The following is a 25,709-nucleotide window of genomic DNA, read 5'->3' on the forward strand; positions in this document are numbered from 1 at the left end:
CTGCACGGTCCCATCAAACACTCCCGGGGTCAGACACAGAGTGAATCTCCCTCCACGCCGTCCCAACACACACTCCCGGGGTCAGACACAGAGTGATTATTCCTCTACACGGTCCCATCAGACACTCCCGGGGTCACACACAGAGTGAATTTATATCCACACCGTCCCATCATACGCTCCCGGGGTCAGACACAGAGTGGTTATTCCTCTACACTGTACCAAAAAACACTCCGTGGGTCAGACACAGAGTGATTATTCCTCTACACGGTCCCATCAAACACTCCCGGGGTCAGACACAGAGTGATTATTCCTCTACACTGTCCCATCAAACACTCCCAGGGTCAGACACAGTGTGAATTTATATCCACACGATCCCATCAAACACTCCCGGAGTCAGACACAGATTGATTATTCCTCTACACGGTCCCATCAAACACTCCCGGGGTCAGACACAGAGTGGTTTTCCTCTGCACGGTCCCATCAAACACTCCCGGGGTCAGACACAGAGTGAATCTCCCTCCACGCCGTCCCATCACACACTCCCGGGGTCAGACACAGAGTGATTATTCCTCTACACGGTCCCATCAGACACTCCCGGGGTCACACACAGAGTGAATTTATATCCACACCGTCCCATCATACGCTCCCGGGGTCAGACACAGAGTGGTTATTCCTCTACACTGTACCAAAAAACACTCCGTGGGTCAGACACAGAGTGATTATTCCTCTACACTGTCCCAACAAACAATCCCGGGGTCAGACACAGAGTGATTATTCCTCTACACTGTACCATCAAACACTCCGTGGGTCAGGCACACAGTGATTATTCCTCTACACGGTCCCATCCAACACTCACGGGGTCAGACACAGAGTGCATCTCCCTCCACGCCGTCCCATCACACACTCCCGGGGTCAGACACAGAGAGGTTATTCCTCTACACGGTCCCATCAAACACTTGCGGGATCAGACACAGAGTGAATTTATATCCACACCGTCCCATCATACACTCCCGGGGTCAGACACAGAGTGATTGTTCCTCTACACTGTGCCATCAAACACTCCGTGGGTCAGACACACAGTGATTATTCCTCTACGCGGTCCCATCAAACACTTGCGGGGTCAGAAACAGAGTGAATTTATATTCGCACCGTCCCATCATACACTCCCGGGGTCAGACACAGAGTGACTATTCCTCTACACTGTACCATCAAACACTCCCGGGGTCAGACACAGAGTGATTATTCCTCTACACTGTACCATCAAACACTCCCGGGGTCAGACACAGAGTGATTATTCCTCTACACGGTCCCATCAAACACTCCCGGGGTCAGACTCAGATTGATTATTCCTCTACACGGTCCCATCAAACACTCCCGGGGTCAGACACAGAGTGAATTTATATCCACACCGTCCCATCATACGCTCCCGGGGTCAGACACAGAGTGATTATGCCTCTCCACTGTACCATCAAACACTCCGTGGGTCAGACACAGAGTGATTATTCCTCTACACGATCCCATCAAACACTCCCAGGGTCAGACACCGAGTGATTTTTCCTCTACACTGTCCCATCAAACACTCCCGGGGTCAGACACAGAGTGAATCTCCCTCCACGCCGTCCCATCACACACTCCCGGGGGTCAGACACAGAGTGATTATTCCTCTACACGGTCCCATCAAACACTCCCGGGGTCAGACACAGAGTGATTATTCTTCTACACGGTCCCATCAAACACTCCCGGGGTCAGACACAGAGTGAATTTATATCCACACCGTCCCATCATTCGCTCCCGGGGTCAGACACAGAGTGGTTATTTATCTACACTGTACCATCAAACACTCCGTGGGTCAGACACTGAGTGATTGTTCCTCTACACGATCCCATCAAACACTCCCGGGGTCAGACACAGAGTGATTTTTCCTCTACAAGGTCCCATCAAACACTCCCGGGGTCAGACACAGAGTGAATTTATATCCACACCGTCCCATCATACTCTCCCGGGGTCAGACACAGAGTGAATCTCCCTGCACACACTCCCATCACACACTCCCGAGGTCAGACACAGAGTGATTATTCCTCTACACTGTCCCATCAAACACTCCCGGGGTCAGACAAAGAGTGAATCTCCCTACACACCGTCCCATCACACACTCCCGTGGTCAGAAACTGTATGATTAATCCTCTCCACGGTCCCATCACACACTCCCGGGTCAGACACAGAGTGAATCTCCTTCCACGCCGTCCCATCACACACTCCCGGGGTCAAAAACAGAGTGATTATTCCTCTACACGGTCCCATCAAACACTCCCGGGGTCAGACACAGAGTGATTATTCCTCTACACGGTCCCATCAAACACTCCCGGGGTCAGACACAGAGTGAATTTATATCCACACGATCCCATCAAACACTCCCGGAGTCAGACACAGAGTGATTTTTCCTCTACACGGTCCCATCAAACACTCCCGGGGTCAGACACAGAGTGAATCTCCCTCCACGCCGTCCCATCACACACTCCCGGGTTCAGACACAGAGTGATTATTCCTCTACACGGTCCCATCAAACACTCCCGGGGTCAGACACAGAGTGATTATTCCTCTACACGGTCCCATCAGACACTCCCGGGTCACACACAGAGTGAATTTATATCCACACCGTCCCATCATACGCTCCCGGGGTCAGACACAGAGTGGTTATTCCTCTACACTGTACCAAAAAACACTCCGTGGGTCTGACACAGAGTGATTATTCCTCTACACTGTCCCAACAAACACTCCCGGGGTCAGTCACAGAGTGATTATTCCTCTACACTGTACCATCAAACACTCCGTGGGTCAGGCACACAGTGATTATTCCTCTACACGGTCCCATCCAACACTCACGGGGTCAGACACAGAGTGCATCTCCCTCCACGCCGTCCCATCACACACTCCCGGGGTCAGACACAGAGAGGTTATTCCTCTACACGGTCCCATCAAACACTTGCGGGATCAGACACAGAGTGATTGTTCCTCTACACTGTACCATCAAACACTCCGTGGGTCAGACACACAGTGATTATTCCTCTACACGGTCCTATCAAACACTCCCGGGGTCAGACTCAGAGTGATTATTCCTCTACACGGTCCCATCAAACACTCCCGGGGTCAGACACAGAGTGAATTTATATCCACACCGTCCCATCATACGCTCCCGGGGTCAGACACAGAGTGATTATTCCTCTACACTGTACCATCAAACATTCCGTGGGTCAGACACACAGTGATTATTCCTCTACACGGTCCCATCACACACTCCCGTGGTCAGACACTGTATGATTAATCCTCTCCACGGTCCCATCACACACTCCCGGGTCAGACACAGAGTGAATCTCCTTCCACGCCGTCCCATCACACACTCCCGGGGTCAGACACAGAGTGATTATTCCTCTACACGGTCCCATCAAACACTCCCGGGGTCAGACACAGAGTGATTATTCCTCTACACGTTCCCATCAAACACTCCCGGGGTCAGACACAGAGTGAATTTATATCCACACGGTCCCATCAAACACTCCCGGGGTCAGACACAGAGTGAATCTCCCTCCACGCCGTCCCATCACACACTCCCGGGTTCAGACACAGAGTGATTATTCCTCTACACGGTCCCATCAAACACTCCCGGGGTCAGACACAGAGTGATTATTCCTCTACACTGTACCATCAAACATTCCGTGGGTCAGACACACAGTGATTATTCCTCTACACGGTCCCATCAAACACTCCAGGGGTCAGACTCAGAGTAATTATTCCCCTACACGGTCCCATCAAACACTCCCGGGGTCAGACTCAGAGTAATTATTCCTCTACACGGTCCCATCAAACACTCCCGGGGTCAGACACAGAGTGACTTTATACCCACACCGTCCCATCATACGCTCCCGGGGTCAGACACAGAGTGATTATTCCTCTACACTGTACCATCAAACATTCCGTGGGTCAGACACACAGTGATTATTCCTCTACACGGTCCCATCAAACACTCCCGGGGTCAGACTCAGAGTAATTATTCCTCTACACGGTCCCATCAAACACTCCGTGGGTCAGACACAGAGTGATTACTCCTCTACACGATGCCTTCAAACACTCCCGGGGTCAGACACAGATTGATTATTCCTCTACACGGTCCCATCAAACACTCCCGGGGTCAGACACAGAGTGATTTTTCCTCTACACGGTCCCATCAAACACTCCCGGGGTCAGACACAGAGTGAATTTATATCCACACCGTCCCATCATACGCTCCCGGGGTCAGACACAGAGTGGTTATTCCTCTACAATGTACCATCAAACACTCCGTGGGTCAGACACTGAGTGATTATTCCTCTACACGATCCCATAAAACACTGCCGGGGTCAGACACAGAGTGATTTTTCCTCTACACGGTCCCATCAAACACTCCCGGGGTCAGACACAGAGTGAGTCTCCCTCCACACCGTCCAATCACACACTCCCGGTATCAGACTCAGAGTGGTTATTCCTCTACACGGTCCCAGCAAACACTCCCGGGGTCAGACACAGAGTGATTTTTCCTCTACACGGTCCCATCAAACACTCCCGGGGTCAGACACAGAGTGACTATTCCTCTACACAGTACCATCAAACACTCCCGGGGTCAGACACAGAGTGATTATTCCTCTACACTGTACCATCAAACACTCCCGGGGTCAGACACAGAAGGATTATTCCTCTACACGGTCCCATCAAACACTCCCGGGGTCATACACAGAGTGATTATTCCTCTACACTGTACCATCAAACACTCCGTCGGTCAGACACAGAGTGATTATTCCTCTACACGATGCCATCAAACACTCCCGGGGTCAGACACAGAGTGATTATTCCTCTACACGGTCCCATCAAACACTCCGTGGGTCAGACACAGAGTGATTACTCCTCTACACGATGCCATCAAACACTCCCGGGGTCAGACAGAGAGTGATTATTCCCCTACACGGTCCCATCAAACACTCCCGGGGTCAGACACAGAGTGATTTTTCCTCTACACGGTCCCATCAAACACCCCCGGGGTCAGACACAGAGTGAATCTCCCTCCACGCCGTCCCATCACACGCTCCCGGGGTCAGACACAGATTGACTATTCCTCTACACGGTCGAATCAAACACTCCCGGGGTCAGACACAGACTGATTATTCCTCTACACGGTCCCATCAAACACTCCCGTGGTCAGACACAGAGTGATTTTTCCTCTACACGGTCCCATCAAACACTCCCGGGGTCAGACACAGAGTGAGTCTCCCTCCACACCGTCCCATCACACACTCCCGGTATCAGACTCAGTGGTTATTCCTCTACACGGTCCCATCAAACACTCCCGGGGTCAGACACAGAGTGATTTTTCCTCTACACGGTCCCATCAAACACTTGGGGGGTCAGAAACAGAGTGAATTTATATTCGCACCGTCCCATCATACACTCCCGGGTTCAGACACAGAGTGACTATTCCTCTATACTGTACCATCAAACACTCCCGGGGTCAGACACTGAGTGATTATCCCTCTACACGATCCCATCAAACAGTCCCGGGGTCCGACACAGAGTGATTTTTCCTCTACAAGGTCCCATCATACTCTCCCGGGGTCAGACACAGAGTGAATCTCCTTCCACGCCGTCCCATCACACACTCCCGGGGTCAGACACAGAGTGATTATTCCTCTCCACGGTCCCATCACACGCTCCCGGGTCAGACACAGAGTGAATCTCCTTCCACGCCGTCCTATCACACATTCCCGGGGTCAGACACAGAGTGATTATTCCTCTACACGGTCCCATCAAACACTCCGTGGATCAGACACACAGTGATTATTCCTCTACACGGTTTCATCACACACTCCCGTGGTCAGACACAGAGTGAATATTCCTCTCACGGTCCCATCAAACACTCCCGGGGTCAGACACAGAGTGACTATTCCTCTACACTGTACCATCAAGCACTCCCGGGGACAGACACAGAGTAATTATTCCTCTACACTGTACCATCAAACACTCCCGGGGTCAGACACAGAGTGATTTTTCCTCTACAAGGTCCCATCAAACACTCCCGGGGTCAGACACAGAGTGAATTTATATCCACACCGTCCCATCATACTCTCCCGGGGTCAGACACAGAGTGAATCTCCCTGCACACACTCCCATCACACACTCCCGAGGTCAGACACAGAGTGATTATTCCTCTACACGGTCCCATCAAACACTCCCGGGGTCAGACACAGAGAGATTGTTCCTCTACACGGTCCCATCAAACTCTCATGGGGTCAGACACAGAGTGAATCTCCCTCCACGCCGTCCCATCACACACTCCCGTGGTCAGACACTGTATGATTAATCCTCTCCACGGTCCCATCACACACTCCCGTGTCAGACACAGAGTGAATCTCCTTCCACGCCGTCCCATCACACACTCCCGGGGTCAGACACAGAGTGATTATTCCTCTACACGGTCCCATCAAACACTCCCGGGGTCAGACACAGAGTGATTATTCCTCTACACGGTCCCATCAAACACTCCCGGGGTCAGACACAGAGTGAATTTATATCCACACGATCCCATCAAACACTCCCGGAGTCAGACACAGAGTGATTTTTCCTCTACACGGTCCCATCAAACACTCCCGGGGTCAGACACAGAGTGAGTCTCCCTCCACACCGTCCCATCACACACTCCCGGTATCAGACTCAGTGGTTATTCCTCTACACGGTCCCATCAAACACTCCCGGGGTCAGACACAGAGTGATTTTTCCTCTACACGGTCCCATCAAACACTTGGGGGGTCAGAAACAGAGTGAATTTATATTCGCACCGTCCCATCATACACTCCCGGGTTCAGACACAGAGTGACTATTCCTCTATACTGTACCATCAAACACTCCCGGGGTCAGACACTGAGTGATTATCCCTCTACACGATCCCATCAAACAGTCCCGGGGTCCGACACAGAGTGATTTTTCCTCTACAAGGTCCCATCAAACACTCCCGGGGTCAGACACAGAGTGAAGTTATATTCACACCGTCCCATCATACTCTCCCGGGGTCAGACACAGAGTGAATCTCCTTCCACGCCGTCCCATCACACACTCCCGGGGTCAGACACAGAGTGATTATTCCTCTACACGGTCCCATCAAACACCCCCGGGGTCAGACACAGAGTGAATCTCCCTCCACGCCGTCCCATCACACACTCCCGTGGTCAGACAGAGTATGATTATTCCTCTCCACGGTCCCATCACACACTCCCGGGTCAGACACAGAGTGAATCTCCTTCCACGCCGTCCTATCACACATTCCCGGGGTCAGACACAGAGTGATTATTCCTCTACACGGTCCCATCAAACACTCCGTGGATCAGACACACAGTGATTATTCCTCTACACGGTTTCATCACACACTCCCGTGGTCAGGCACAGAGTGAATATTCCTCTCACGGTCCCATCAAACACTCCCGGGGTCAGACACAGAGTGACTATTCCTCTACACTGTACCATCAAGCACTCCCGGGGACAGACACAGAGTAATTATTCCTCTACACTGTACCATCAAACACTCCCGGGGTCAGACACAGAGTGATTTTTCCTCTACAAGGTCCCATCAAACACTCCCGGGGTCAGACACAGAGTGAATTTATATCCACACCGTCCCATCATACTCTCCCGGGGTCAGACACAGAGTGAATCTCCCTGCACACACTCCCATCACACACTCCCGAGGTCAGACACAGAGTGATTATTCCTCTACACGGTCCCATCAAACACTCCCGGGGTCAGACACAGAGAGATTGTTCCTCTACACGGTCCCATCAAACTCTCATGGGGTCAGACACAGAGTGAATCTCCCTCCACGCCGTCCCATCACACACTCCCGTGGTCAGACACTGTATGATTAATCCTCTCCACGGTCCCATCACACACTCCCGTGTCAGACACAGAGTGAATCTCCTTCCACGCCGTCCCATCACACACTCCCGGGGTCAGACACAGAGTGATTATTCCTCTACACGGTCCCATCAAACACTCCCGGGGTCAGACACAGAGTGATTATTCCTCTACACGGTCCCATCAAACACTCCCGGGGTCAGACACAGAGTGAATTTATATCCACACGATCCCATCAAACACTCCCGGAGTCAGACACAGAGTGATTTTTCCTCTACACGGTCCCATCAAACACTCCCGGGTTCAGACACAGAGTGAATCTCCCTCCACGCCGTCCCATCACACACTCCCGGGGTCAGACACAGAGTGATTATTCCTCTACACGGTCCCATCAAACACTCCCGGGGTCAGACTCAGAGTGATTATACCTCTACACGGTCCCATCAGACACTCCCGGGTCACACACAGAGTGAATTTATATCCACACCGTCCCATCATACGCTCCCGGGGTCAGACACAGAGTGGTTATTCCTCTACACTGTACCAAAAAACACTCCGTGGGTCAGACACAGAGTGATTATTCCTCTACACTGTCCCAACAAACACTCCCGGGGTCAGACACAGAGTGATTATTCCTCTACACTGTACCATCACACACTCCCGGGGTCAGACACAGAGAGGTTATTCCTCTACACGGTCTCATCAAACACTTGCGGGATCAGACACAGAGTGAATTTATATCCACACCGTCCCATCATACACTCCGTGGGTCAGACACAGAGTGATTATTCCTCTACACTGTCCCAACAAACACTCCCGGGGTCAGACACAGAGTGATTATTCCTCTACACTGTACCATCACACACTCCCGGGGTCAGACACAGAGAGGTTATTCCTCTACACGGTCTCATCAAACACTTGCGGGATCAGACACAGAGTGAATTTATATCCACACCGTCCCATCATACACTCCCGGGGTCAGACACAGAGTGATTTTTCCTCTACACGGTACCAACAACATCTCCCGGGGTCAGACCCAGAGTGATTATTCCTCTACAGGGTCCCATCAAACACTCCGTGGGTGAGACACACAGTGATTATTCCTCTACACGGTCCCATCAAACACTCCCGGGATCAGACGCAGAGTGATTATTCCTCTGCACGGTCCCATCAAACACTCCCGGGGTCAGACACAGAGTGATTATTCCTGTACACGGTCCCATCAAACACTCCCGGGGTCAGACACAGAGAGATTGTTCCTCTACACGGTCCCATCAAACTCTCATGGGGTCAGACACAGAGTGAATCTCCCTCCACGCCGTCCCATCACACACTCCCGGGGTCAGACACAGAGAGATTATTCCTCTACACGGTCCCATCAAACTCTCCCGGGGTCAGACACAGAGTGAATTTATATCCGCACCGTCCCATCATACACTCCCGGGGTCAGACACAGAGTGATTATTCCTCTACACTGTACCATCAAACACTCCCGGGGTCAGACACAGAGTGATTATTCCTCCACACGGTCCCATCAAACACTCCCGGGGTCACACACAGAGTGAAGTTATATCCACACCGTCCCATCATACGCTCCCGGGGTCAGACACAGAGTGATTATTCCTCTACACTGTACCATCAAACACTCCGTGGGTCAGACACAGAGTGATTATTCCTCTACACGATCCCATCAAACACTCCCGGGTTCAGACACAGAGTGATTATTCCTCTACACGGTCCCATCAAACAATCCCGGGGTCAGACACAGAGTGAGTCTCCCTCCACACCGTCCCATCACACTCTCCCGGGGTCAGGCACAGAGTGATTATTCCTCTACACTGACCCATCAAACACTCCCGGGGTCAGACAGAGAGTGATTATTCCTCTACACAGTCCCAACAAACAGTCCCGGGGTCAGACACAGAGTGATTATTCCTCTACACGGTCCCGTCAAACAGTACCGGGGGTCAGACACATAGTGATTATTCCTCTACACGGTCCCATCAAACACTCCCGGGGTCAGACACAGAGTGATTTTTCCTCTACACGGTCCCCTCAAACACTCCCGGGGTCAGACACAGAGTGAATCTCCCTCGACGCCGTCCCATCTCACACTCCCGGGGTCAGACACAGAGTGATTATTCCTCTACACGTTACCAACAAACACTCCCGGGGTCAGACACAGAGTGATTATTCCTCTACACGGTCCCATCAAACACTCCCGGGGTCAGACACAGAGTGATTATTGCTCTACACGGTCGCATCAAACATTACCGGGGGTCAGACACATAGTGATTATTACTCTACAAGGTCCCATCAAACACTCCCTGGGTCAGACACAGTGTGAGTCTCCCTCCACACCGTCCCATCACACACTCCCGTGGTCAGACACAGAGTGATTATTCCTCTACACGGTCCCATCACACACTTCCGTGGTCAGACACAGAGTGATTATTCCTCTACACGGTCCCATCAAACACTCCCGGGGTCAGACAAAGAGTGAGTCTCCCTCCACACCGTCCCATCACACTCTCCCGGGGTCAGGCACAGAGTGATTATTCCTCTACACGGTCCCATCAAACACTCCCGGGGTCAGACAAAGAGTGAGTCTCCCTCCACACCGTCCCATCACACTCTCCCGGGGTCAGGCACAGAGTGATTATTCCTCTACACTGACCCATCAAACACTCCCGGGGTCAGACAGAGAGTGATTATTCCTCTACACAGTCCCAACAAACAGTCCCGGGGTCAGACACAGAGTGATTATTCCTCTACACGGTCCCGTCAAACAGTACCGGGGGTCAGACACATAGTGATTATTCCTCTACACGGTCCCATCAAACACTCCCGGGGTCAGACACAGAGTGATTTTTCCTCTACACGGTCCCCTCAAACACTCCCGGGGTCAGACACAGAGTGAATCTCCCTCGACGCCGTCCCATCTCACACTCCCGGGGTCAGACACAGAGTGATTATTCCTCTACACGTTACCAACAAACACTCCCGGGGTCAGACACAGAGTGATTTTTCCTCTACACGGTCCCATCAAACACTCCCGGGGTCAGACACAGAGTGATTTTTCCTCTACACCGTACCAACAACATCTCCCGGGGTCAGACCCAGAGTGATTATTCCTCTACAGGGTCCCATCAAACACTCCGTGGCTCAGACACACAGTGATTATTCCTCTACACGGTCCCATCAAACACTCCCGGGATCAGACACAGAGTGATTATTCCTCTGCACGGTCCCATCAAACACTCCCGGGATCAGACACAGAGTGATTATTCCTCTGCACGGTCCCATCAAACTCTCATGGTGTCAGACACAGAGTGAATCTCCCTCCACGCCGTCCCATCACACACTCCAGGGGTCAGACACAGAGAGATTATTCCTCTACACGGTCCCATCAAACTCTCCCGGGGTCAGACACAGAGTGAATTTATATCCGCACCGTCCCATCATACACTCCCGGGGTCAGACACAGAGTGATTATTCCTCTACACTGTACCATCAAACACTCCCGAGGTCAGACACAGAGTGATTATTCCTCTACACGGTCCCATCACACAATCCCGTGGTCACACACAGAGTGATTATTCCTCTACACGGTCCCATCAAACACTCCCGGGGTCAGACAAAGAGTGAATCTCCCTACACACCGTCCCATCACACACACCCGTTGTCAGACGCTGTATGATTATTCCTCTCAACAGTCCCATCAAACACTTCCGGGGTCAGACACAGAGGGATTATTCCTCTACACTGTACCATCAAGCACTCCGTGGGTCAGACAGAGAGTGATTATTCCTCTACACGATCCCATCAAACACTCCCGGGGTCAGACACAGAGTGATTATTCCTCTACACGGTCCCATCAAACACTCCCGGGGTCAGACACAGAGTGATTTTTCCTCTACACGGTCCCCTCAAACACTCCCGGGGTCAGACACAGAGTGAATCTCCCTCGACGCCGTCCCATCTCACACTCCCGGGGTCAGACACAGAGTGATTATTCCTCTACACGTTACCAACAAACACTCCCGGGGTCAGACACAGAGTGATTTTTCCTCTACACGGTCCCATCAAACACTCCCGGGGTCAGACACAGAGTGATTTTTCCTCTACACCGTACCAACAACATCTCCCGGGGTCAGACCCAGAGTGATTATTCCTCTACAGGGTCCCATCAAACACTCCGTGGCTCAGACACACAGTGATTATTCCTCTACACGGTCCCATCAAACACTCCCGGGATCAGACACAGAGTGATTATTCCTCTGCACGGTCCCATCAAACACTCCCGGGATCAGACACAGAGTGATTATTCCTCTGCACGGTCCCATCACACACTCCCGGGTTCAGACACAGAGTGATTATTCCTCTATACGGTCCCATCAAACACTCCCGGGGTCAGACACAGAGTGATTATTCCTCTACACTGTCCCAACAAACAGTCCCGGTGTCAGACACAGTGTGAATCTCCTTCCACTCCGTCCCATCACACTCTCCCGGGGTCAGGCACAGAGTGATTATTCCTCTGCACTGACCCATCAAACCCTCCCGGGGTCAGACAGAGAGTGATTATTCCTCTACACAGTCCCAACAAACAGTCCCGGGGTCAGACACAGAGTGATTATTCCTCTACACGGTCCCGTCAAACAGTACCGGGGGTCAGACACATAGTGATTATTCCTCTACACGGTCCCATCAAACACTCCCGGGGTCAGACACAGAGTGATTTTTCCTCTACACGGTCCCCTCAAACACTCCCGGGGTCAGACACAGAGTGAATCTCCCTCGACGCCGTCCCATCACACACTCCCGGGGTCAGACACAGAGTGATTATTCCTCTAAACGGTACCAACAAACACTCCCGGGGTCAGACACAGAGTAATTATTCCTCTACAGCGTCCCATCAAACACTCCCGGGGTCAGACACAGAGTGAATTTATATCCACACCGTCCCATCGTACGCTCCCGGGGTCAGACACAGAGTGATCATTCCTCTACGCTGTACCATCAAACACTCCGTGGGTCAGACACAGAGTGATTATTCCTCTACACGGTCCCATCAAACACTCCCGGGGTCAGACACAGAGTGATTTTTCCTCTACACGGTCCCATCAAACTCTCCCGGGGTCAGACACAGAGTGAATTTATATCCGCACCGTCCCATCATACACTCCCGGGGTCAGACACAGAGTGATTATTCCTCTACACTGTACCATCAAACACTCCCGGGGTCAGACACAGAGTGATTATTCCTCCACACGGTCCCATCAAACACTCCCGGGGTCACACACAGTGTGAAGTTATATCCACACCGTCCCATCATACGCTCCCGGGGTCAGACACAGAGTGATTATTCCTCTACACTGTATCATCAAACACTCCGTGGGTCAGACACAGAGTGATTATTCCTCTACACGATCCCATCAAACACTCCCGGGGTCAGACACAGAGTGATTATTCCTCTACACGGTCCCATCAAACACTCCCGGGGTCAGACACAGAGTGAGTCTCCCTCCACACCGTCCCATCACACTCTCCCGGGGTCAGGCACAGAGTGATTATTCCTCTACACTGACCCATCAAACACTCCCGGGGTCAGACAGAGAGTGATTATTCCTCTACACAGTCCCAACAAACAGTCCCGGGGTCAGACACAGAGTGATTATTCCTCTACACGGTCCCGTCAAACAGTACCGGGGGTCAGACACATAGTGATTATTCCTCTACACGGTCCCATCAAACACTCCCGGGGTCAGACACAGAGTGATTTTTCCTCTACACGGTCCCCTCAAACACTCCCGGGGTCAGACACAGAGTGAATCTCCCTCGACGCCGTCCCATCTCACACTCCCGGGGTCAGACACAGAGTGATTATTCCTCTACACGTTACCAACAAACACTCCCGGGGTCAGACACAGAGTGATTATTCCTCTACACGGTCCCATCAAACACTCCCGGGGTCAGACACAGAGTGATTATTGCTCTACACGGTCGCATCAAACATTACCGGGGGTCAGACACATAGTGATTATTACTCTACAAGGTCCCATCAAACACTCCCGGGGTCAGACACAGTGTGAGTCTCCCTCCACACCGTCCCATCACACTCTCCCGTGGTCAGACACAGAGTGATTATTCCTCTACACGGTCCCATCACACACTCCCGTGGTCAGACACAGAGTGATTATTCCTCTACACGGTCCCATCAAACACTCCCGGGGTCAGACAAAGAGTGAGTCTCCCTCCACACCGTCCCAACACACTCTCCCGGGGTCAGGCACAGAGTGATTATTCCTCTACACGGTCCCATCAAACACTCCCGGGGTCAGACAAAGAGTGAGTCTCCCTCCACACCGTCCCATCACACTCTCCCGGGGTCAGGCACAGAGTGATTATTCCTCTACACTGACCCATCAAACACTCCCGGGGTCAGACAGAGAGTGATTATTCCTCTACACAGTCCCAACAAACAGTCCCGGGGTCAGACACAGAGTGATTATTCCTCTACACGGTCCCGTCAAACAGTACCGGGGGTCAGACACATAGTGATTATTCCTCTACACGGTCCCATCAAACACTCCCGGGGTCAGACACAGAGTGATTTTTCCTCTACCCGGTCCCCTCAAACACTCCCGGGGTCAGACACAGAGTGAATCTCCCTCGACGCCGTCCCATCTCACACTCCCGGGGTCAGACACAGAGTGATTATTCCTCTACACGTTACCAACAAACACTCCCGGGGTCAGACACAGAGTGATTTTTCCTCTACACGGTCCCATCAAACACTCCCGGGGTCAGACACAGAGTGATTTTTCCTCTACACCGTACCAACAACATCTACCGGGGTCAGACCCAGAGTGATTATTCCTCTACAGGGTCCCATCAAACACTCCGTGGCTCAGACACACAGTGATTATTCCTCTACACGGTCCCATCAAACACTCCCGGGATCAGACACAGAGTGATTATTCCTCTGCACGGTCCCATCAAACTCTCATGGTGTCAGACACAGAGTGAATCTCCCTCCACGCCGTCCCATCACACACTCCAGGGGTCAGACACAGAGAGATTATTCCTCTACACGGTCCCATCAAACTCTCCCGGGGTCAGACACAGAGTGAATTTATATCCGCACCGTCCCATCATACACTCCCGGGGTCAGACACAGAGTGATTATTCCTCTACACTGTACCATCAAACACTCCCGAGGTCAGACACAGAGTGATTATTCCTCTACACGGTCCCATCACACAATCCCGTGGTCACACACAGAGTGATTATTCCTCTACACGGTCCCATCAAACACTCCCGGGGTCAGACAAAGAGTGAATCTCCCTACACACCGTCCCATCACACACACCCGTTGTCAGACGCTGTATGATTATTCCTCTCCACAGTCCCATCAAACACTTCCGGGGTCAGACACAGAGGGATTATTCCTCTACACTGTACCATCAAGCACTCCGTGGGTCAGACAGAGAGTGATTATTCCTCTACACGATCCCATCAAACACTCCCGGGGTCAGACACAGAGTGATTATTCCTCTACACGGTCCCATCAAACACTCCCGGGGTCAGACACAGAGGGATTATTCCTCTACAATGTACCATCAAACACTCCGTGGGTCAGACACACAGTGATTATTCCTCTACACGGTCCCATCAAACACTCCCGGGGGTCAGACACAGAGCGATTATTCCTCTACACGTTAACATCAAACACACCGTGGGTCAGACACACAGTGATTATTCCTCTACACGGTCCCATCACACACTCCCGGGGTCAGACACAGAGTGATTATTCCTCTATACGGTCCCATCAAACACTCCCGGGGTCAGACACAGAGTGATTATTCCTCTACACTGTCCCAACAAACAGTCCCGGTGTCAGACACAGTGTGAATCTCCTTCCACTCCGTCCCATCACACTCTCCCGGGGTCAGGCACAGAGTGATTATTCCTCTGCACTGACCCATCAAACCCTCCCGGGGTCAGACAGAGAGTGATTATTCCTCTACACAGTCCCAACAAACAGTCCCGGGGTCAGACACACAGTGATTATTCCTCTACACGGTCCCATCAAACACTCCCGGGATCAGACACAGAGTGATTATTCCTCTGCACGGTCCCATCAAACACTCCCGGGATCAGACACAGAGTGATTATTCCTCTGCACGGTCCCATCAAACTCTCATGGTGTCAGACACAGAGTGAATCTCCCTCCACGCCGTCCCATCACACACTCCAGGGGTCAGACACAGAGAGATTATTCCTCTACACGGTCCCATCAAACTCTCCCGGGGTCAGACACAGAGTGAATTTATATCCGCACCGTCCCATCATACACTCCCGGGGTCAGACACAGAGTGATTATTCCTCTACACTGTACCATCAAACACTCCCGAGGTCAGACACAGAGTGATTATTCCTCTACACGGTCCCATCACACAATCCCGTGGTCACACACAGAGTGATTATTCCTCTACACGGTCCCATCAAACACTCCCGGGGTCAGACAAAGAGTGAATCTCCCTACACACCGTCCCATCACACACACCCGTTGTCAGACGCTGTATGATTATTCCTCTCCACAGTCCCATCAAACACTTCCGGGGTCAGACACAGAGGGATTATTCCTCTACACTGTACCATCAAGCACTCCGTGGGTCAGACAGAGAGTGATTATTCCTCTACACGGTCCCATCAAACACTCCCGGGGTCAGACACAGAGGGATTATTCCTCTACAATGTACCATCAAACACTCCGTGGGTCAGACACACAGTGATTATTCCTCTACACGGTCCCATCAAACACTCCCGGGGGTCAGACACAGAGCGATTATTCCTCTACACGTTAACATCAAACACACCGTGGGTCAGACACACAGTGATTATTCCTCTACACGGTCCCATCACACACTCCCGGGGTCAGACACAGAGTGATTATTCCTCTATACGGTCCCATCAAACACTCCCGGGGTCAGACACAGAGTGATTATTCCTCTACACTGTCCCAACAAACAGTCCCGGTGTCAGACACAGTGTGAATCTCCTTCCACTCCGTCCCATCACACTCTCCCGGGGTCAGGCACAGAGTGATTATTCCTCTGCACTGACCCATCAAACCCTCCCGGGGTCAGACAGAGAGTGATTATTCCTCTACACAGTCCCAACAAACAGTCCCGGGGTCAGACACAGAGTGATTATTCCTCTACACGGTCCCGTCAAACAGTACCGGGGGTCAGACACATAGTGATTATTCCTCTACACGGTCCCATCAAACACTCCCGGGGTCAGACACAGAGTGATTTTTCCTCTACACGGTCCCCTCAAACACTCCCGGGGTCAGACACAGAGTGAATCTCCCTCGACGCCGTCCCATCACACACTCCCGGGGTCAGACACAGAGTGATTATTCCTCTACACGGTACCAACAAACACTCCCGGGGTCAGACACAGAGTAATTATTCCTCTACAGCGTCCCATCAAACACTCCCGGGGTCAGACACAGAGTGAATTTATATCCACACCGTCCCATCGTACGCTCCCGGGGTCAGACACAGAGTGATCATTCCTCTACGCTGTACCATCAAACACTCCGTGGGTCAGACACAGTGTGATTATTCCTCTACACGGTCCCATCAAACACTCCCGGGGTCAGACACAGAGTGATTTTTCCTCTGCACGGTCCCATCAAACACTCCCGGGGTCAAACCCAGAGTGAATTTATATCCACACCGTCCCATCATACTCTCCCGGGGTCAGACACAGAGGGAATCTCCCTCCACACAGTCCCATCACACACTCCCGTGGTCAGACACAGAGTGATTATTCCTCTGCACGGTCCCATCAAACACTCCCGGGATCGGACAAAGTGTGAATCTCCCTCCACACCGTCCCATCACACACTCCCGTGGTCAGACATAGAGTGATTATTCCTCTTCACGGTCCCATCAAACACTCCCGGGGTCAGACAAAGAGTGAATCTCCCTACACACCGTCCCATCACACACTCCCGTCGTCAGACACAGTATGATTATTCCTCTCCACGGTCCCATCAAACACTCCCGAGGTCAGACACAGACTGAATCTCCCTCCACACCGTCCCATCACACACACCCGGGGACAGACACAGAGTGATTATTCCTCTACACGGTCCCATCAATCACTCCCGGGGTCAGACACAGAGTGATTATTCCTCTACACTGTCCCAACAAACACTCCCGTGGTCAGACACAAAGTGATTATTGCTCTACACGGTCGCATCAAACATTACCGGGGGTCAGACACATAGTGATTATTACTCTACAAGGTCCCATCAAACACTCACGGGGTCAGACACAGGGTGAATCTCCTTCCATACCGTCCCATCACACACTCCCAGGGTCAGACACAGAGTGATTAATCCTCTACACCGTCACATCACACACTCCCATGGTCAAAAACAGAGTGATTATTCCTCTACACGGTCCCATCAAACGCTCCCGGGGTCAGACACAGTGTGAATCTCCCTCCACGCCGTCCCATCACGCACTCCCGTGGTCAGACACAGAGTGATAATTCCTCTACACGGTCCCATCTAACACTCCAGGGGTCAGACACAGAGTGATTATTCCTCTACACGGTCCCATCAAACACTCCCGGGGTCAGACACAGAGTGATTTTTCCTCTACACGGTACCAACAACATCTCCCGGGGTCAGACCCAGAGTGATTATTCCTCTACAGGGTCCCATCAAACACTCCGTGGGTGAGACACACAGTGATTATTCCTCTACACGGTCCCATCAAACACTCCCGGGATCAGACGCAGAGAGATTATTCCTCTGCACGGTCCCATCAAACACTCCCGGGGTCTGACACAGAGTGATTATTCCTCTACAGGGTCCCATCAAACACTCCGTGGGTGAGACACACAGTGATTATTCCTACACGGTCCCATCAAACACTCCCGGGGTCAGACACAGAGAGATTGTTCCTCTACACGGTCCCATCAAACACTCCCGGGGTCAAACCCAGAGTGAATTTATATCCACACCGTCCCATCATACTCTCCCGGGGTCAGACACAGAGGGAATCTCCCTCCACACCGTCCCATCACACACTCCCGTGGTCAGACACAGAGTGATTATTCCTCTGCACGGTCCCATCAACCACTCCCGGGATCGGACAAAGTGTGAATCTCCCTCCACACCGTCCCATCACACACTCCCGTGGTCAGACATAGAGTGATTATTCCTCTTCACGGTACCATCAAACACTCCCGGGGTCAGACAAAGAGTGAATCTCCCTACACACCGTCCCATCACACACTCCCGTCGTCAGACACAGTATGATTATTCCTCTCCACGGTCCCATCAAACACTCCCGAGGTCAGACACAGACTGAATCTCCCTCCACACCGTCCCATCACACACACCCGGGGTCAGACACAGAGTGATTATTCCTCTACACGGTCCCATCAATCACTCCCGGGGTCAGACACAGAGTGATTATTCCTCTACACTGTCCCAACAAACACTCCCGGGGTCAGACACAGAGTGATTTTTCCTCTACACGGTACCAACAACATCTCCCGGGGTCAGACCCAGAGTGATTATTCCTCTACAGGGTCCCATCAAACACTCCGTGGCTCAGTCACACAGTGATTATTCCTCTACACGGTCCCATCAAACACTCCCGGGGTCAGACACAGAGAGATTGTTCCTCTACACGGTCCCATCAAACTCTCATGGGGTCAGACACAGAGTGAATCTCCCTCCACGCCGTCCCATCACACACTCCCGGGGTCAGACACAGAGTGATTATTCCTCTACACGGTACCAACAAACACTCCCGGGGTCAGACACGGAGTAATTATTCCTCTACAGCGTCCCATCAAACACTCCCGGGGTCAGACACAGAGTGAATTTATATCCACACCGTCCCATCATACGCTCCCGGGGTCAGACACAGAGTGATTATTCCTCTACACTGTACCATCAAACACTCCGTGGGTCAGACACAGAGTGATAATTCCTCTACACGGTCCCATCTAACACTCCAGGGGTCAGACACAGAGTGATTATTCCTCTACACGGTCCCATCAAACACTCACGGGGTCAGACACAGGGTGAATCTCCTTCCATACCGTCCCATCACACACTCCCAGGGTCAGACACAGAGTGATTAATCCTCTACACCGTCACATCACACACTCCCATTGTCAAAAACAGAGTGATTATTCCTCTACACGGTCCCATCAAACGCTCCCGGGGTCAGACACAGTGTGAATCTCCCTCCACGCCGTCCCATCACGCACTCCCGTGGTCAGACACAGAGTGATAATTCCTCTACAAGGTCCCATCTAACACTCCCGGGGTCAGACACAGAGTGATTTTTCCTCTACACGGTACCAACAACATCTCCCGGGGTCAGACCCAGAGTGATTATTCCTCTACAGGGTCCCATCAAACACTCCGTGGGTGAGACACACAGTGATTATTCCTCTACACGGTCCAATCAAACACTCCCGGGATCAGACGCAGAGAGATTATTCCTCTGCACGGTCCCATCAAACACTCCCGGGGTCAGACACAGAGTGATTATTCCTCTACACGGTCCCATCAAACACTCCCGGGGTCAGACACAGAGAGATTGTTCCTCTACACGGTCCCATCAAACACTCCCGGGGTCAAACCCAGAGTGAATTTATATCCACACCGTCCCATCATACTCTCCCGGGGTCAGACACAGAGGGAATCTCCCTCCACACCGTCCCATCACACCCTCCCGTGGTCAGACACAGAGTGATTATTCCTCTGCACGGTCCCATCAAACACTCCCGGGATCGGACAAAGTGTGAATCTCCCTCCACACCGTCCCATCACACACTCCCGTGGTCAGACATAGAGTGATTATTCCTCTTCACGGTCCCATCAAACACTCCCGGGGTCAGACAAAGAGTGAATCTCCCTACACACCGTCCCATCACACACTCCCATCGTCAGACAAAGTATGATTATTCCTCTCCACGGTCCCATCAAACACTCCCGAGGTCAGACACAGACTGAATCTCCCTCCACACCGTCCCATCACACACACCCGGGGTCAGACACAGAGTGATTATTCCTCTACACGGTCCCATCAATCACTCCCGGGGTCAGAAACAGAGTGATTATTCCTCTACACTGTCCCAACAAACACTCCCGTGGTCAGACACAAAGTGATTATTGCTCTACACGGTCGCATCAAACATTACCGGGGGTCAGACACATAGTGATTATTACCCTACAAGGTCCCATCAAACACTCACGGGGTCAGACACAGGGTGAATCTCCTTCCATACCGTCCCATCACACACTCCCAGGGTCAGACACAGAGTGATTAATCCTCTACACCGTCACATCACACACTCCCATGGTCAAAAACAGAGTGATTATTCCTCTACACGATCCCATCAAACGCTCCCGGGGTCAGACACAGTGTGAATCTCCCTCCACGCCGTCCCATCACGCACTCCCGTGGTCAGACACAGAGTGATAATTCCTCTACACGGTCCCATCTAACACTCCAGGGGTCAGACACAGAGTGATTATTCCTCTACACGGTCCCATCAAACACTCCCGGGGTCAGACACAGAGTGATTTTTCCTCTACACGGTACCAACAACATCTCCCGGGGTCAGACCCAGAGTGATTATTCCTCTACAGGGTCCCATCAAACACTCCCGGGATCAGACGCAGAGTGATTATTCCTCTGCACGGTCCCATCAAACACTCCCGGGGTCAGACACAGAGTGATTATTCCTCTACACGGTCCCATCAAACACTCCCGGGGTCAGACGCAGAGAGATTGTTCCTCTGCACGGTCCCATCAAACTCTCATGGGGTCAGACACAGAGTGAATCTCCCTCCACGCCGTCCCATCACACACTCCCGGGGTCAGACACAGAGAGATTATTCCTCTACACGGTCCCATCAAACTCTCCCGGGGTCAGACACAGAGTGATTATTCCTCTACACTGTACCATCAAACACTCCCGGGGTCAGACACAGAGTGATTATTCCTCTACACGGTCCCATCAAACACTCCCGGGGTCACACACAGAGTGAATTTATATCCACACCGTCCCATCATACGCTCCCGGGGTCAGACACAGAGTGATTATTCCTCTACACTGTACCATCAAACACTCCGTGGGTCAGACACAGAGTGATAATTCCTCTACACGGTCCCATCTAACACTCCAGGGGTCAGACACAGTGATTATTCCTCTACACGGTCCCATCAAACACTCCCGGGGTCAGACACAGAGTGATTTTTCCTCTACACGGTACCAACAATATCTCCCGGGGTCAGACCTAGAGTGATTATTCCTCTACAGGGTCCCATCAAACACTCCGTGGGTGAGACACACAGTGATTATTCCTCTACACGGTCCCATCAAACACTCCCGGGATCAGACGCAGAGTGATTATTCCTCTGCACGGTCCCATCAAACACTCCCGGGGTCAGACACAGAGTGATTATTCCTCTACACGGTCCCATCAAACACTCCCGGGGTCAGACACAGAGAGATTGTTCCTCTACACGGTCCCATCAAACTCTCATGGGGTCAGACACAGAGTGAATCTCCCTCCACGCCGTCCCATCACACACTCCCGGGGTCAGACACAGAGAGATTATTCCTCTACACGGTCCCATCAAACTCTCCCGGGGTCAGACACAGAGTGAATTTATATCCGCACCGTCCCATCATACACTCCCGGGGTCAGACACAGAGTGATTATTCCTCTACACTGTACCATCAAACACTCCCGGGGTCAGACACAGAGTGATTATTCCTCCACACGGTCCCATCAAACACTCCCGGGGTCACACACAGAGTGAAGTTATATCCACACCGTCCCATCATACGCTCCCGGGGTCAGACACAGAGTGATTATTCCTCTACACTGTACCATCAAACACTCCGTGGGTCAGACACAGAGTGATTATTCCTCTACACGGTCCCATCAAACACTCCCGGGGTCAGACACAGAGTGATTATTCCTCTACACGGTCCCATCAAACACTCCCGGGGTCAGACACAGAGTGAGTCTCCCTCCACACCGTCCCATCACACTCTCCCGGGGTCAGGCACAGAGTGATTATTCCTCTACACTGACCCATCAAACACTCCCGGGGTCAGACAGAGAGTGATTATTCCTCTACACAGTCCCAACAAACAGTCCCGGGGTCAGACACAGAGTGATTATTCCTCTACACGGTCCCGTCAAACAGTACCGGGGGTCAGACACATAGTGATTATTCCTCTACACGGTCCCATCAAACACTCCCGGGGTCAGACACAGAGTGATTTTTCCTCTACACGGTCCCCTCAAACACTCCCGGGGTCAGACACAGAGTGAATCTCCCTCGACGCCGTCCCATCTCACACTCCCGGGGTCAGACACAGAGTGATTATTCCTCTACACGTTACCAACAAACACTCCCGGGGTCAGACACAGAGTGATTATTCCTCTACACGGTCCCATCAAACGCTCCCGGGGTCAGACACAGAGTGATTATTGCTCTACACGGTCGCATCAAACATTACCGGGGGTCAGACACATAGTGATTATTACTCTACAAGGTCCCATCAAACACTCCCGGGGTCAGACACAGTGTGAGTATCCCTCCACACCGTCCCATCACACACTCCCGTGGTCAGACACAGAGTGATTATTCCTCTACACGGTCCCATCACACACTCCCGTGGTCAGACACAGAGTGATTATTCCTCTACACGGTCCCATCAAACACTCCCGGGGTCAGACAAAGAGTGAGTCTCCCTCCACACCGTCCCATCACACTCTCCCGGGGTCAGGCACAGAGTGATTATTCCTCTACACGGTCCCATCAAACACTCCCGGGGTCAGACAAAGAGTGAGTCTCCCTCCACACCGTCCCATCACACTCTCCCGGGGTCAGGCACAGAGTGATTATTCCTCTACACTGACCCATCAAACAATCCCGGGGTCAGACAGAGAGTGATTATTCCTCTACACAGTCCCAACAAACAGTCCCGGGGTCAGACACAGAGTGATTATTCCTCTACACGGTCCCGTCAAACAGTACCGGGGGTCAGACACATAGTGATTATTCCTCTACACGGTCCCATCAAACACTCCCGGGGTCAGACACAGAGTGATTTTTCCTCTACACGGTCCCCGCAAACACTCCCGGGGTCAGACACAGAGTGAATCTCCCACGACGCCGTCCCATCTCACACTCCCGGGGTCAGACACAGAGTGATTATTCCTCTACACGTTACCAACAAACACTCCCGGGGTCAGACACAGAGTGATTTTTCCTCTACACGGTCCCATCAAACACTCCCGGGGTCAGACACAGAGTGATTTTTCCTCTACACCGTACCAACAACATCTCCCGGGGTCAGACCCAGAGTGATTATTCCTCTACAGTGTCCCATCAAACACTCCGTGGCTCAGACACACAGTGATTATTCCTCTACACGGTCCCATCAAACACTCCCGGGATCAGACACAGAGTGATTATTCCTCTGCACGGTCCCATCAAACACTCCCGGGATCAGACACAGAGTGATTATTCCTCTGCACGGTCCCATCAAACTCTCATGGTGTCAGACACAGAGTGAATCTCCCTCCACGCCGTCCCATCACACACTCCAGGGGTCAGACACAGAGAGATTATTCCTCTACACGGTCCCATCAAACTCTCCCGGGGTCAGACACAGAGTGAATTTATATCCGCACCGTCCCTTCATACACTCCCGGGGTCAGACACAGAGTGATTATTCCTCTACACTGTACCATCAAACACTCCCGAGGTCAGACACAGAGTGATTATTCCTCTACACGGTCCCATCACACAATCCCGTGGTCACACACAGAGTGATTATTCCTCTACACGGTCCCATCAAACACTCCCGGGGTCAGACAAAGAGTGAATCTCCCTACACACCGTCCCATCACACACACCCGTTGTCAGACGCTGTATGATTATTCCTCTCCACAGTCCCATCAAACACTCCCGCGGTCAGACACAGAGTGATTATTCCTCTACAATGTACCATCAAACACTCCGTGGGTCAGACACACAGTGATTATTCCTCTACACGGTCCCATCAAACACTCCCGGGGGTCAGACACAGAGCGATTATTCCTCTACACGTTAACATCAAACACACCGTGGGTCAGACACACAGTGATTATTCCTCTACACGGTCCCATCACACACTCCCGGGGTCAGACACAGAGTGATTATTCCTCTATACGGTCCCATCAAACACTCCCGGGGTCAGACACAGAGTGATTATTCCTCTACACTGTCCCAACAAACAGTCCCGGTGTCAGACACAGTGTGAATCTCCTTCCACTCCGTCCCATCACACTCTCCCGGGGTCAGGCACAGAGTGATTATTCCTCTGCACTGACCCATCAAACCCTCCCGGGGTCAGACAGAGAGTGATTATTCCTCTACACAGTCCCAACAAACAGTCCCGGGGTCAGACACAGAGTGATTATTCCTCTACACGGTCCCGTCAAACAGTACCGGGGGTCAGACACATAGTGATTATTCCTCTACACGGTCCCATCAAACACTCCCGGGGTCAGACACAGAGTGATTTTTCCTCTACACGGTCCCCTCAAACACTCCCGGGGTCAGACACAGAGTGAATCTCCCTCGACGCCGTCCCATCACACACTCCCGGGGTCAGACACAGAGTGATTATTCCTCTACACGGTACCAACAAACACT

Source organism: Hypanus sabinus, unplaced genomic scaffold (genome assembly GCF_030144855.1).
Source record: "Hypanus sabinus isolate sHypSab1 unplaced genomic scaffold, sHypSab1.hap1 scaffold_364, whole genome shotgun sequence".
Lineage (NCBI taxonomy): Eukaryota > Metazoa > Chordata > Chondrichthyes > Myliobatiformes > Dasyatidae > Hypanus > Hypanus sabinus.